Genomic DNA, 15,397 nt, shown 5'->3' with positions numbered 1-15,397 from the left:
GGAGTCACTTAAATTTTTAGTACTTTCAGGTTCATTATTTCCAGTCAGTAACATCTGAAATACTGTCTGCCAAAATACACCTTGTTATCAGCTAACAATTTACCAGTAGATGTTTCTGTCTTTATAGGTGTCCATTTACTTATATTTTCATATTGATAGTTTTTCTGTGTCTACATGCTTAAAGGACATAACTGTTAAATGATAGTTTACTTTTTACTTCTATTGCCCTTCACATAGGACCTTTGTAAATCTGTGGTTGTTGATGAGTAATAACAACCTGCTTTTCTTCACCTAGACAATGGTAAACAGTAAATCACTTAGATATTTACATTGAAAATAGTACAGAAAAGTAGATTGGTCTGTCTCGTCAAGAAAATTCTGTTTTGACATTCATTCAGTCACACTTCCTGGTGTACTAATAATAACAATAGGGAGACCACTGAGAAATGAATATAATCCTTACCCAAGATCTAATCATCTTGTCTCTAGATAAGCCATTTTTATTCATATGATTCCTCACATTCTTTGTCCCTTGGATTTATGCTAATTTAAGTCATTTAAGCCAGTACTCCAACCAGTAGGTCTCCTAGACCAAAATAATAAAAAGTAAAAATTATACAGTGTGAATATAAACATCATAAATAAGATACCTCCTTCTTAGTTTATTTATAAGTAATTCTCCAAAACAGTCATCCAATACAGTTCTAGCATCTCTTCTTACATTGCGACTGTCTCCTGGAGTCTTCCATTCCAATGGAGTAGTTAGGCTCTGGTTTAAACAATTTCTCTGTTATTCACTCCATCATTTATTCTGCTAGTCTGGTGATAAAGAGGTGACAAAAACAGGAGGAAATCCTCATCTATATGGGGAAATAGGCTCATGATCAAATTACTTTCAAAGATCCAGGTGCTTTCTTGAGTGCTTTAAATGCTTTGCGAGGGTCATCACAGTTTATCCTCATAACAACCCTATTGGGAAAGACACTTTGTAGATAAGGAAACAGGCAGAGAATAAGTTATTTGTCTAAAATTATATGCTAGAAAGTAGATGGATTTTAAAAATCCATTTAAAACTATGGATTTAAACACATGTAATCCAGTCAAAAGTAAGATTGGGGAACCCAAATTGAAGACTGCCAATTGGAACAATGATGCTGGGACTGTAATAAACCACATTTATTCTCAGAGAAACAAGTCTTTGCATTTCAAATGCCTCCTTAGTTCTGATGTAGGTCTAAATCAGTCTTCTACAAAACTCTTCTTGTCCAGGCAGTATTATTTTTTGGATCAATTCTCTATCAATGTAAACAAATCCATATCCTTTGTAAAGGGAGAGATTTGAGGAAAAACAAGAGAAGATGGCTAACATTTATTGTGTGCCTATTCAGAAGGCATTAGGGAGCTATGTCAGCAAACACTTAAACAATTAACATATAGGGATTGTCAGTTCCATTTTACTGATGAAGAATCTAAATCATCAAGGGGTTAATTAACTCCTAAAGATTATTTTGGCTGTAGTCCAAGCCTAGATATTTAAAACTTGAAAATATTCATGTTTTTTTTTCCTACCACATAAATAAAAACCCTGGACCCAATGTCATGTCTTTCCATTTCTGCCCCCAACATTCAGAGTTAAAGCTATTTGTTCATTTTAGACTCAAGTTTCGTTTCACTTTATAGGTTCAGTAGAATTGTTCTGAGGGAAAACTTTCACTGCTTAAGATGTAGTGTCTCAAATCTCTAGTTATAAAACAGACTAAGATGAGGGTTGGGGATCAAAAAGAGTTCATTTGACCGTATAATCCCTGTTATCTATTAAAACAGATTACATAAATTGCACTCAATAAGACAAAGCTTTACCATTATTTGATTTGCAACAACACACGCTCACCCTGCAAAACACAAAAAGATGGCATAGGCTTTGGCAGAATTATGTGCAGATACCATAGCTAATCCCTTGAAAGAAATCCAAACTGATCACAAAGTCTTTTAGAAGACCATAACAAATAAAGAAAAGAAAAAAACAGCAATGTCAAGGGAGATGAAAAATACACATGCTGAACAAATTAGTCTTGGAATCCAGCACTTAGTTGATAAAACAGTTTTATTGTAGAGACTCTCAGGAAATAAATGAATAGCAAGGGTTAATATAAATGTAACCCCTATTAACAGAAAAGAACACTTTCAGCACTCAAGGTGGTGGATGTTTCAACTGTATTTGAGTAAAGCTATCCTTCTAAGTCCATGCTGTTAATAACACTGTACAATTTTCCTATGTTCATTCAGTGCTTAATGAGAACAAACCGGGAACTGGCTTTCTAACTGCCAACTCCTGGAATTTCAGAGTAACATCAGCCTTAGACCAGACAGCTGGAAATGAAACCTAACTGAGTTTTTCACTGGTGACCATGAATGAGACACTGTCTTTGGTAGAGTGGCAAGCATAAGCATCACCTTGAATGCCCCAGTATCAACATCCTAAAAATACAAGAACCCCTTTGCTTTGTTAAAGCTGGCTAAAAAAAGGCTGGCTGAAACCTCATTTTTGTCTGGCCCATAAGCAGAAATTCCTCAAATCCCAAACAATCCTTATGTAAAGTTAGAAAAACTAGTCAGGTCCCTAGAAACTGGGCAAATCCATAATCTATGCATAAAGTCAAAGGTGGCAAGATAAGCCCCACTTGAGATCAAAATCAGAAATCATGAAATCTGTAGCCTAAAACACGCTTATACATTCCAGAGAGATGCAGGAATGTTGGCAGAGCAGGTACATCAAACTAGAGTTGATGTATGTGCCAAAGGCTCCCAGGTAACAATATGGGACAATGTCCTTGGGATATATTGAGGGAATATAGAGTGTGGCAACAGGTCTTTGCCTTTTTGTTCTGATAAAGATACTTTCTGGTAAACATCACTCAACATATTTTCAAGTGAAAGGCACTAGGCTCCTCAGTGCAGAGAACTTCCCAGGATAAGTGTTTTTGTTCTATTGCTAACTTGTGTCCAATTCTTTGCAACCCCATGGACTGCCACACACCCGGCCTCCCTGTTCTTCACTACCTCCCAGAGGTTGCTCAAGCTTATGCCCATTGATCCACCCAACTATCTCATCCTGTGTTGCCCCCTTCTCCTCCTGCCCTCAATCTTTCCCAACCAGAGAGTCTTTTCTGATGATTTGGCTCCTCACATCAGGTGGGCAAGGTATGTGAATTTTAGCTTCAGTATCAGTCTTCTAGTTAATGTTCAAGGTTGATTTCCTTTAGGATTGACTGGTTTGATCTTCTTGCTGTCCCAGGATAATTATAATATCACAAAAAATGAGTTGTCCTTTCTTTCTAAGGATAATGGTATCATAGTCAACATGTGTGGCTGAAAGCATACTGAACTAGGATAGCAGACATCTAAGAGTCATACTTGAACCCACAACAAATTAACAAATTTCATCATCGGTAACTGGCATCAGTGGTGTTAAATGATTGTATTCATGTAACCTTTCAGGAAACAAAGCATTACAAAAAATAAGCACACATATGCACAGAAGCACACACATATTTTATATATATATATATATATATATGGTATACACATATCTTACATACATAAACATACATATACACAAATATTAACATGTGGGAATTGTTACTTTGAGGAAGTAAAGATGAGGGGGCCTTCTCTCATATACCCCTCTAGAGTTAGTCTCTAAAACCCCTCTAAAGATCCTGCTGCTGCTGCTAAGTTGCTTCAGCCATGTCCGATTCTGTGTGACCCCACAGAAGGCAGCCATCCTTGGGATTCTCCAGGCAAGAACTGTGGAGTGGGTTGCCATTTCCTTCTCCAATGCATGAAAGTGAAAAGTGAAAGTGAAGTTGCTCAGTCGTGTCCGACCCTCAGCAACCCCATGGACTTCAGCCTTCCAAGCTCCTCCATCCAGGGGATTTTCCAGGCAAGAGTACTGGAGTGGGGTGCCATTGCCTTCTCCTCTAAAGATCCTAAGTTAGCTAAAAGCTATTTGAAGTTGCCAAGATTGTTTTCAAATGTGTTACCATAAGACTGGGTTTTTTAACAATAAGAAACCAACCATTTCTTTGCATTTGACTTTGCTATCCCAACTACAGTGTGTTTCAGCAGTATTTTCTGGAAAATAGTGTGGGAAAATCTCCGAACCCCTTAAGATATTTTAATTTAATTCCATTACTTTCAGGTTTGTTAGAGGAATTAAAATTTCTCTGATTTATAAGAGAAAAATGAGTAGAAACACATACTAATTGAGACATAACTCTGAATAGGAGTGAATTAGATGCAGGACTCAATCTTTATGAAAAGGAGAAGAATTAAGAGAAAGTAGTAAAATAGGCTTTAAAAGAAAAGAATAAAGTACTTGTTGATAATGTCAACTCTTCTAAGAAAAGCAAAGTCAAGTCTACCCCTCTCTTGGGAAAGTCACCTCAGGTTGGGGATGTGCTTGTCGCATTTCATAAGTGAATCAATGAGTTTCTAGCAAGGATAAATCCCTTCACCTGATATTGGAGACCTGTATCTCACCTGTGCAAATAGACTGACTCAGAGAGTTACATGAAAGGTTGTAGAAATATGAGAATGACTGTGGTGTTCTCTATTCTCAAATAATTCAAGAAAATGAAGAAATTATCACAGAGTTCATTACAGTAAGTTAAAAAGATAATATTCCTTTTGCAATATTGGGGACTGCAAACGGAAGAGTTATGAAAGAGCCACTGTCTATTATATACAAAGAAGAGAAATCATGTGGCTGACCTAGGAGTGTGAGACCCAAGAAATAGGATCTGCAAAATGACATAACAGTGAACATAGTAACAGGATAAACCCAGACCATCTGAGAAGAGTAAGTAACTACATTATAATGGGCGATTTATGAAATTAGAGAAGGCAAAGATGCCAACTTAGAATAATTTCCTTAGCAAAAGGTAACTAATCCCCAAAGAAATATGTCAATTATACCCTTGCTTCTGCCAGATTTGGGGCAAACTGAAATGGAATAAATAATATTTTCAAATTAGTTGAGCTAACTTTCAACCTTTGCCTAGGTGTTGATCTTCTCATTAAACTAGCAAAGTCTTTTTTTTTTTTTTTAATTCAGTGCCCAGAGGAAGTTTATTACTATTTTTGGTATGTGAAAATCTGACTAAAAAGAAGTACCATTCCCTTCCCTACTCAAGACGCATGCCTTATAATTACCAGTTCATTAATTCATCCTCATCACTGTCATTCCCATTTTGTGTGTGAGCAAACTAAGAGATGAAGGCATCAGTTCGTACAGCATTGTTTAATACAGCATATGTATATGTGATGTCAAAAGAAAAGCATTCCAAAAACAAAAAAGAAGCAGACTCACAGATAAAGAGAACAAACTAGTAACCAGTGGGGAGAGAGAAGGGGGAGGGGCAATATAAAGGTAGGAGGAAAAGAAAGGGTTACCCACTCCAGTACTCTTGCCTGGAAAATCCCATGGATGAAGGAGCCTGGTAGGCTGCAGTCCAGGGGGTCACAAAGAGTTGGACATGACTGAGTGACTTCACTTTCACTTTTCACTTTCATGCATTGGAGAAGGAAATGGCACCCCACTCCAGTGTTCTTGCCTGGAGAATCCCAGGGACGGGGGAGCCTGGTGGGCTGCCGTCTATGGGGTTGCACAGTTGGACACGACTGAAGTGACTTAGCAGCAGCAGCATACAGTTATAGGAAATTATGTGTATAAAACTTTGGAAAATTATGAAGCACTATAGCATTTAGAGAATCTTTCATTCAGTTAAAAAAATATATTCAAATTTAGTAGATGTGAGCTTCCAGGCATCACACATCCTTCTTAACAGCATTGTAGTTTAAAAATTTTAGTCCTTCAGATGTAATTTTATCTAATTATTTTTTTAAAGCTTATTTTTATTTATTTTATTTTTTAATGCACAAAATAATTTTATTTATCACCCATTTGTTATAAAATTCTTAGCACACTAAGAATAAACCCTATATTCTTTTTTTTTTTTTTTAGCACACAGATGTAATTTTATCTAATTATTTTAATGTGAATTCTTCTGAGGACTGAGGCTGAAGTTTTTCATATGTTAATTGACCATTTGGTAAGCCTCCTTTATGAAAATCTAATTCAAATATACTGCCTTTAAAATTAAAAAAAAAATAAGAAAAGCATTCCAGAGAAGGTAAAACATGAATTGCATATGGGAAAATATGGAGGAGGTAGCCTAGACCAAGAGGCAGGGGATGAGAAAGACGTTCCCAGCACGTGGAGCTGCTTCTGGAAGTAGAGGGACAGAGAGAGAATGATACATTTCAGAGACTGAGTGTTGCTGGAGAATAAATGGGAAGGTGTAGCAACAGAAGGTGCAGGGAGTCAGGCTGGTTCCGTGTCATGGAGTGTCTTGCAGGTCATGCTTGGAGTTGTATACCTTTCCCATAGACCACTGAGGAAACACCAAAGGATTTTAAGCAAGGATTTCCACATTTCCAAATAATCTTTCTGGGAAAATGTCAATAATAATTTGGAAGGTAACAATTATGAAATTAGAGCACTCCATCATAGGAATTTTTCCTTTTTTTTTTCTAGCTCCACTGAGATATAATTGACATATGATATATATTTAAGGGACACAAAGGATGACGTGACACATCCCCATCACCTCACATAATTACATTGTGTGTGTGTGTGTGTGTGTGTGTGTGTGTTTAGTGAGAATATTTAAGATTTATTCTCTTAGCAGGTTTCAAATACATAATGCTGCTGCTTCTGCTGCTCAGTCACATAATAGGTTATTGTTAAAGATTATACATTGTATGTCTTTCTATGGCTTTTTTCACACAGCATAATATCCTCAAGATCCAACCATGTTCTTGCAAATGACAAGATTTATTCCTTTCTAACGATTAAGTTAAAGCCTGGAGAGCTGGAGTCCATGGGGGTCACAAAGAGTTGGACATGATGACTTAGCAACTGAATAATAATGTTGCGTATTATCCCATTACATATACACACATATATAAAGAAACACACACACCATTTTCTTCATCCATCCATCTGCTGCTGAACACATAGACTGCTTCCATGTTTTGGCTACTGTAAATAACTCAGGTGCACAGCTTGAGGGGTTAGTCCCAAGCACATGTATAGCAATGAGTTTCAGCTGTGGGGGATCCAGGCTAGCATCTTGTACCCACGTAGCAGTCTACTGCTACTGCGTGGATGATACTCATAGCCCCTGCCTTCTTTCTTGTCCCAAGCATCTCTACATGTTTCAGCATTACTAGTATCTGGGTATGGTGAAACTGAAGTGGGTCCTTCATGCACTATCTTGAAAGGCTGGGAAGCTGGTTGTTCACAACACACTCCCATTTCCAGAGGAACTCTCCTCCAACAGAGGAGTTCCTTCTTGGTACTGCCCAACGTCAGTCATGGAAATGGAATGATACAGGTAAAATAAAGATGCTTTTTCTTACCATTTTGGACAGCTATTCTCAGGTTTTTTACTCTACAATATTGCTGAAGTTTCTTAAAGGAACTCCTAAGCTGTTTTAGAGCTACTTTCATTTGTAGATAGCTATCTAATTATTGACCTTTGTAGCAGGATGGAGTCTGTGGTCTCATGGTTCTCCATTTTGGTGACATCATTCTATATTACATTTACTTACCTGCATATGTTAAATAATTCTTGCATCCTAGAAATAAACCCCACTTGATCATGGATTATAATCCTTTAAATGTGCTGCTGAATTCAGTTTGATAGTATTATGCTGACATCTATATTCATCAGGGATTTTGGTCTGTAGTTTAGTTTTCTAGTAGAATCCTTAACCTGACTTTAGTAACAGGATAATGCTGGACTCATAAAATTTGGGAGTGTCCCTTTGACTGTGTGGCTTACAATAAACTGTGGAAAATTCTGAAAGAGATGGGAATACCAGACCACCTGACCTGCCTCTTGAGAAATCTGTATGCAGGTCAGGAAGCAACAGTTAGAATTGGACATGGAACAACAGACTGGTTCCAATTAGGAAAAGGAGTGCATCAAGGCTGTATATTGTCACCCTGCTTATTCAACTTATATGTAGAGTACATCATGAGAAATGCTGGACTGGAAGAAACACAAGCTGGAATCAAGATTGCCAAGAGAAATGTCAATAACCTCAGATATGCAGATGACACCACCCTTATGGCAGAAAGTGAAGAGGAACTAAAAAGCCTCTTCATGAAGGTGAAAGTGGAGAGTGAAAAAGTTGGCTTAAAGCTCAACATTCAGAAAACGAAGATCATGGCATCCGGTCCCATCAATTCATGGGAAATAGATGAGGAAACAGTGGAAACAGTGTCAGACTTTATTTGGGGGGGGCTCCAAAATCACTGCAGATGGTGACTGCAGCCATGAAATTAAAAGACGCTTACTCCTTGGAAGAAAAGTTATGACCAACCTAGATAGCATATTCAAAAGTAGAGACATTACTTGGCCGACTAAGGTCTGTCTAGTCAAGGCCATGGTTTTTCCTGTGGTCATGTATGGATGTGAGAGTTGGACTGTGAAGAAGGCTGAGAGCCAAAGAATTTAATGCTTTTGAACTGTGGTGTTGGAGAAGACTCTTAAGAGTCCCCTGGGCTGCAAGGAGATCTAACCAATCCATTCTGAAGGAGATCAGCCCTGGGATTTCTTTGGAAGGAATGATGCTAAAGCTGAAACTCCAGTACTTTGGCCACCTCATGCGAAGAGTTTACTCATTGGAAAAGACTCTGGGAGGGATTGGGGGCAGGAGGAGAAGGGGATGACAGAGGATGAGATGGCTGGATGGCATCACTGACTCGATGGACGTGAGTCTGAGTGAACTCAGGAGTTGGTGATGGACAGGGAAGCCTGGCGTGCTGCAATTCATGGGGTTGCAAAGAGCTGGACATGACTGAGTGACTGGACTGAACTGAACTCAACTGCCTTCCTCTAAAGGGATTCAAATAATTCAAATAATCCAAGGCTTACATAATTTTTAAAGTTCAAGAAAACACTGAAAGGATTTTTACATAAAAAAGTGTAACTGAATAATTATTTCATATTGATATGTGTTATTACCTTAAAATATTAATATTCATTATTAATTTTCTAAAACATTTACTTGCATTTGTTGAAATGCTACAGGATAGATATGTAAAGGAGGTATAGCACAAGTACTTTCTCTAATATATACACGGTCTGTTTGGAAAGGACACATCCACACAGGATAAGGAAGTGATTATATAGGATAGGATATGAATTAATATGTGGTTGCTGATGAAGGAAGGCATGAGATTAAGCTTCAAAATAGAACGTGATGTTTACATGTAGTGGGATTAATTTGCCATCATGCCTCATTGCTATTGGCAGGATGTTTTCTTCAAACTAGGGATAGAAGAACAGGCTGGATAAAATAAGCTATATATAAGCCCTCTCTGTCACTCCTGGGAATGGAGAGCAGAAAAAAAAAGACACAAGCATTTCACAAAGCCTGGTTTACCAAAAAATGCATGATGCTTTTTCATGGAAAAGTTTTTAGATATTCACAGAGTTCTTAATCTTGAAGACAATGAGAAATTGTATGATAAAAAGTCCTGCTTAATTTATTTTAATGCAGCATTTCACAAAATTGTTTAATGACACAAAAAGTTATCCAGTAATACCAATTAACATGCTGTATAGTGTTATCTGATTATTATAGCATTAATATGAATAATATTTGGAATACCCTCTGAGAAATTCTGAATTTGATTGTTTAGAAGTGCTGAAAGGGACCTTTTAAAGAGAACATGAAAGTCTATGGACAACATCATGCAGTTTTCCCTGAGTCAAACTAATCAGTGGGATTACTTAACAACCCTCCGTGAAGTGGTCTTTAAGACTAGAAAAATAATAAAGCTGTTGACCCTGTAAACCATACATCTCAAGAGGAGACATATGTGAAATATGTTTAGGCAGATGGAAACAGTGGGCATGGAGTAACTTAGAAGTGATATATACACGAGAAACTGAAGTCAGGATATATTATTCTGGTGTTCAAAACACAAAGGTCAACAGACAAAAAGACAAATTACAGTATCTGGATGAGACAAAGCAGCCTGTCTCTTACTCGCCAGTGTTTCAGAAGGTATATCTGTACTAATGGAAAAGTCAAAAACAGGATGCTGAAAAGAGCAATGGAGTAGCAATGTCAGCAGCACAGTTAGGCCTTTTTATTAAAAAAAAAAAAAAAAAAGGAAAAGAGACTTAAGGGAATACAGAAAGATTGTAATGAAATCCAACATTGTGCTGAAGAAAATGTTTCATAGCACACATTACGAACATCAGACACATTTCTACTAGCAAGAGGGGATGGCCTGCCTGAAGAATACTAAGAGAATGAAAATAGAAAAAAGTTATTTTCCTCTTAAGAATCTATAGCTCAAAGGGTTTATCCATTAATCATGAAAGAACTAGTGATTAAATAGGTGTCAGTCAGTGCTAGTCACTCACAGGAGTAAATTATATGCAAACCTGTATTGTTTAGCTGCTGCTGCTGCTGCTGCTGCTAAGTCGCTTCAGCCGTGTCTGACTCTGTGCGACCCCATAGACAGCAGCCCACCAGGCTCCCCCATCCCTGGGATTCTACAGGCAAGAACACTGGAGTGGGTTGTCATTTCCTTCTCCAATGCATGAAAGTGAAAAGTGAAAGGGAAGTCACTCAGTCGTGTCTGACTCTTTGCGACCCCATGGACTGCAGCCCACCAGGCTCCTCTGTCCATGGGATTTTCCAGGCAAGAGTACTGGAGTGGGGTGCCATTGCCTTCTCCGATTGTTTAGCTACTAACTGATATTATTTGCTCTTTGGTTCAAAATTTGTTATTATTTATGGACCAATAATATGTAATGGTGACCACAGCCATGAAATTAAAAGATGCTTACTCCTTGGAAGAAAAGTTATGACCAACCTAGATAGCATATTCAAAAGCAGAGACATTACTTTGCCAACAAAGCTCTGTCTAGTTAAGGCTATGGTTTTTCCAGTAGTCATGTATGGATGTGAGAGTTGGACTGTGAAGAAAGCTGAGTGCTAAAGAATTAATGCTTTTGAACTGTGGTGTTGGAAAAGACTCTTGAGAGTCCCTTGGACTGCAAGGAGATCCAACCAGTCCATTCTGAAGGAGATCAGCCCTGGGATTTCTTTGGAAGGAATGATGCTAAAGCTGAAACTCCAGTGATGTGGCCACCTCATGTGAAGAGTTGACTCATTGAAAAAGACTCTGATGCTGGGAGAGACTGGGGGCAGGAGGAAAAGGGGACGACAGAGGATGAGATGGCTGGATAGCATCATGGACTTGATGGATGTGAGTCTGAGTGAACTCCGGGAATTGGTGATGGACAAGGAGGCGTGGCGTGCTGCGATTCATGGGGTCGCAAAGAGTCGGACATGACTGAGCGACTAAACTGAACTGAATATGTAATTCTAATGTAATTAAAATTTGTTTGTGTGTGTGTGTGTGTGTTAGTCACTCAGTCCTGTCCAACTCTTTGGGAACCCATGGACTGTAGCCTGCCAGGCTCCTCTGTCCATGGAATTCTCCAGGCAAGACTATTGGAGTAGGTAGCCATTCCCTTCTCCAGATTATCTTACTGACCTAGGGATCAAACCCAGGCCTCTTTCATTGCAGAAGAATTCTTTACCGTCTGAGCCACCAGGGAAGCCGCTTAGGTTGTGTTTTAAATGGGAATGTTTGAAACTGTGTGAAGTCAAGTGTGCTTCCCAGGTGGCCCTAGTGGTAATGAACCCACCTGTCAATGCAAGAGACATACGAGATGTGCATTTGATCCCTGGTCAGGGAGATCCCCTGGAGGAGGGCATGACAACTCACTCCAGTATTCTTGCTTGGAGAATCCCATGGACAGAGGAGTTTGGCCAACCTTAGTCCATAGCGTTGCAAAGAGTTGGACAGGACTGAAGTGACTTAACACACACGAAGTCATGATCTTGATGCTTGGATAAAAATTAATCTTCACTATATCTAAGAGATGAGAGTTAACCTAGTAATGAGACTGCATGTACTCTCTTACCTGCCATGTATTTGTGTTTCATATTTTACCTTTAGACAAACAGATGACAGTGTTGGTTTATCTTCACTTAAGGATGGGTTTAGAGGTGTCTGGGCTTCCATGATGGATCAGACTGTAAATAATTCACTTGCAATGCAGAAGACCCAGGTTTGACCCCAGGGTCAGTAAACTCCCCTGGAGAAGGGAATGGTGACCCACTCCTGTATTCTTCCCTGGAGAATTCCATGGACAGAGGAGCTTGATGGGCTACAATCCATAGGGTCTCACAGAGTAGGACACTACTGAGTGACTAACACTTCACTTCACTTCAAGGTATTTACAAGGTGCTTTCTTTGTGCTGAGTTTTGGTTTTGTATGTGTGGAATATCATATATATGAAATCTACCTATGCCATTAAAAAAAAGCAGAGTTATATCCTAATTATTAGTACAGTACTCTAAAACAACCATGGACCAACATGAGAGCTGTCCTTTTAAGAAAGAGCTACACTTTCTAGGAAACATTTGTTGATCTTTTGTGTTTTTTTTTGAAAATTTTTTTTTTTTTGGTTACACCTGTTATGAAATGAGGAAGGAAATGTTGTACTTGCATTTTTAAAAATTCAATCTGGCTAAATGTATCTAAAATATTCATAAAATTAAGCTTTTTCAGGATCAAAAAAAAAACACATGGTTTCCTAACTTGTTTATGAGAATGACTCTAAGCTGATGGAGATATTTTGAGCACAAGGTGCAGCAGAATTTTAAATAACTTCCTCTCACTTCTCATCAGTGTCTATATGATTTCTAATCATTCCTCTACACATCAGCTGTGATGAGAATGAATCCAGGTGTGATGAACATGATGTTCTTGTTATTCTGAAGGACATTTATTTTTATTTGTGCCATTGTGTTGAGTCCTCTCAAGCAATATTTAGAATAAATAGGCATACAAAGCTTCTAAGTTACATCTTCTGTTAGCTCCATTTCTGGAGTGGGGGCAGAACCTCTTCCTGTTTGGATAAAGGTTTCCAGCTGAAATAGGCTGAGTGAGGCCAGGACACTAATTCCCCAATTGTGCTGAGTCAGCTGTGGAGTAAAGGAGTTATTTTATAAGTAGTAGTTTCATCTGAAGTTCTAAAACTCTCCAGAAAAACTCAAAAGAAGAAAATACATATTTCCCAACGTCAACTTCTGTGCATAGAAAACTTTTCAAGCACAGATGTCGATCCATAGATAGAGTTGTTATGGTAAGAGGAACGTTCCATAATTATAGGTAATCATGCAAACCCCTTGGAACAGATTCCACTTCATTTTTTGTTCTTGAGATTACAGAGTCTTGGGAAAAGGAATATTTTAACTTACTGAGCTAACAGCAGTTCTGAAAGATTAGTGTAAGTTTTTTTTATTAGGCATATATTAATATTTACTGACTAAACAAGTGATTCTTGTTTATTTTCACAGGATGATAATCTTGAAGTTCAATTCATCCGCATGTCTAATGCTTCACGTTTGTGCTGTGCAAATAGGAAAATAAACAAGAGCTAACTAAAGAAACAAAGCTTAATGTTAGAAGCCCAGTTGATCATACCCAGAAAATGGTTATATTTGGTTGATACTTATGAAAGGTGCATATTTAAGTCTATTAAGATGCATTTCATTACCTCTGCCAAATGTAAATAGGCTTTAACCTTTCCAGAGCAGCAGGATTTATTGTACAGTTCAAAGAATGATTCTATCTGCCTTCTGGGCTTTGTGTAGTCTAATTTCATAATATATACACAAATAGGATTTGTTCTCGGAGTAACATTGGGACAGTTTCTGAACTGTAAGCCAGGTGCTTGATGAGCTCCTGAAAATATTTGTTTAGTATTCTGAATAATACATATAATTTACAGTGTTATCCTGAGATAACAAGAATACGTTATTTCAAATAACAGCTTACTTAGTAAACACGAGTTCCAGTGGAGATACTACCCAGCTATCACAAGACAACACACATTCATTTTAGGGAAGCCCATATCTATAACTCATGTCCCAAGAAAATTATGAATATTGCTGTGAATTGGCTGACATTCTGTTCAAATAAGATTTCTCTAGCAGCTACAAAATTGTAAATGGATTAATGCAACTTAATTGCTATGAAAGTACTTCATTGCATTGATAAAAATTACATTTCTATTGAAGTGAAGCCAGGGAAAAAATAATTCTTAAAGGCCACCAGCAAAGTGTAATCAAAATACATTCAAAATAATTATAATGTAAAGCTTTAATAATATTTACACTTTCATCAGAAAAGTGAAAGTGTTAGTCACTCAATTGTGTCTCACTCTGCGACCCCATGGACTGTAGCCTGCCAGGCTCCTCTGTCCATGGAATTCTCCAGGCAAGAATACTGAAGTAGGTGGACATTCCCTTCTCCAGGCAAGAATATTGGAGTGGGTAGACATTCCTTTCTCCAGGGGATCTACCTGACCAAGGGATCAAACCTGGGTCTCCTACATTGCAGGCTGATTCTTTACCACCTGAACTACCAGGGGGAAGTCATCATCAGAAGTTACCATAAAAATGTTGCTTTCACATATCAATATTCACTTGCATTTTTAAACTTCACCTATAAAAAAGATTTCATTTATACTCTCCCAAGAAAAATAAGGTACACTTAAATGTTTTGGTATACTTTATTTCAACAATTAACTTTGAAATTTAAGCAGTTGGATTTAGTTCTTCTATCATTAAAGGTACATTAATTATCAATTCTGAATTTGCTATTTTTTCTGTTCATTTAAGTTTTTATGAACTTCTACCATTTCAAAATACAATTCCAATTAGCTGTTTGCTTCTGAGATACTTTTTACCAAGATAGTAAAACATGCAGACATGTTATTTCTTTCCCTCTCTTTCTCTCTAACATGCATATAACACACACACATATATATATATTTTAATAAATATAAAATAGAAAGAAAGTGAAGTCACTCAGTCATGTCTGTTTCTTTGCAAGCCCATGGACTATACCCTGAGAGGCTCCTCTGTCCATGGGATTCTCCAGGCAAAAATACTGGAATATGTTGCCATTTCCTTCTCCAGGGGATCTTCCCAACCCAGTGATCAACCCTGGGTCTCTTACTTTGCAGGCAGACTCTTTACCATCTAAGGAACCAGGGAATCCAAAAATATATACTATACATACTAGTTATAATAATCACAATAAGTACAGGGGTTTTTTTTAGCCTACATATCAGTCTTAGAGCAATGTTTGATGAAGTCATGTAGAATTGAGAAATGAGACATAATCCCTGCATTATTAGTTTTATATTCCCTTATCATTGT

This window comes from Oryx dammah, unplaced genomic scaffold, assembly GCF_014754425.2.
Source record: "Oryx dammah isolate SB20612 unplaced genomic scaffold, SCBI_Odam_1.1 HiC_scaffold_2, whole genome shotgun sequence".
NCBI classification, from domain to species: Eukaryota; Metazoa; Chordata; class Mammalia; order Artiodactyla; family Bovidae; genus Oryx; species Oryx dammah.
Note: the sequence above shows the minus strand (reverse complement) of the source record.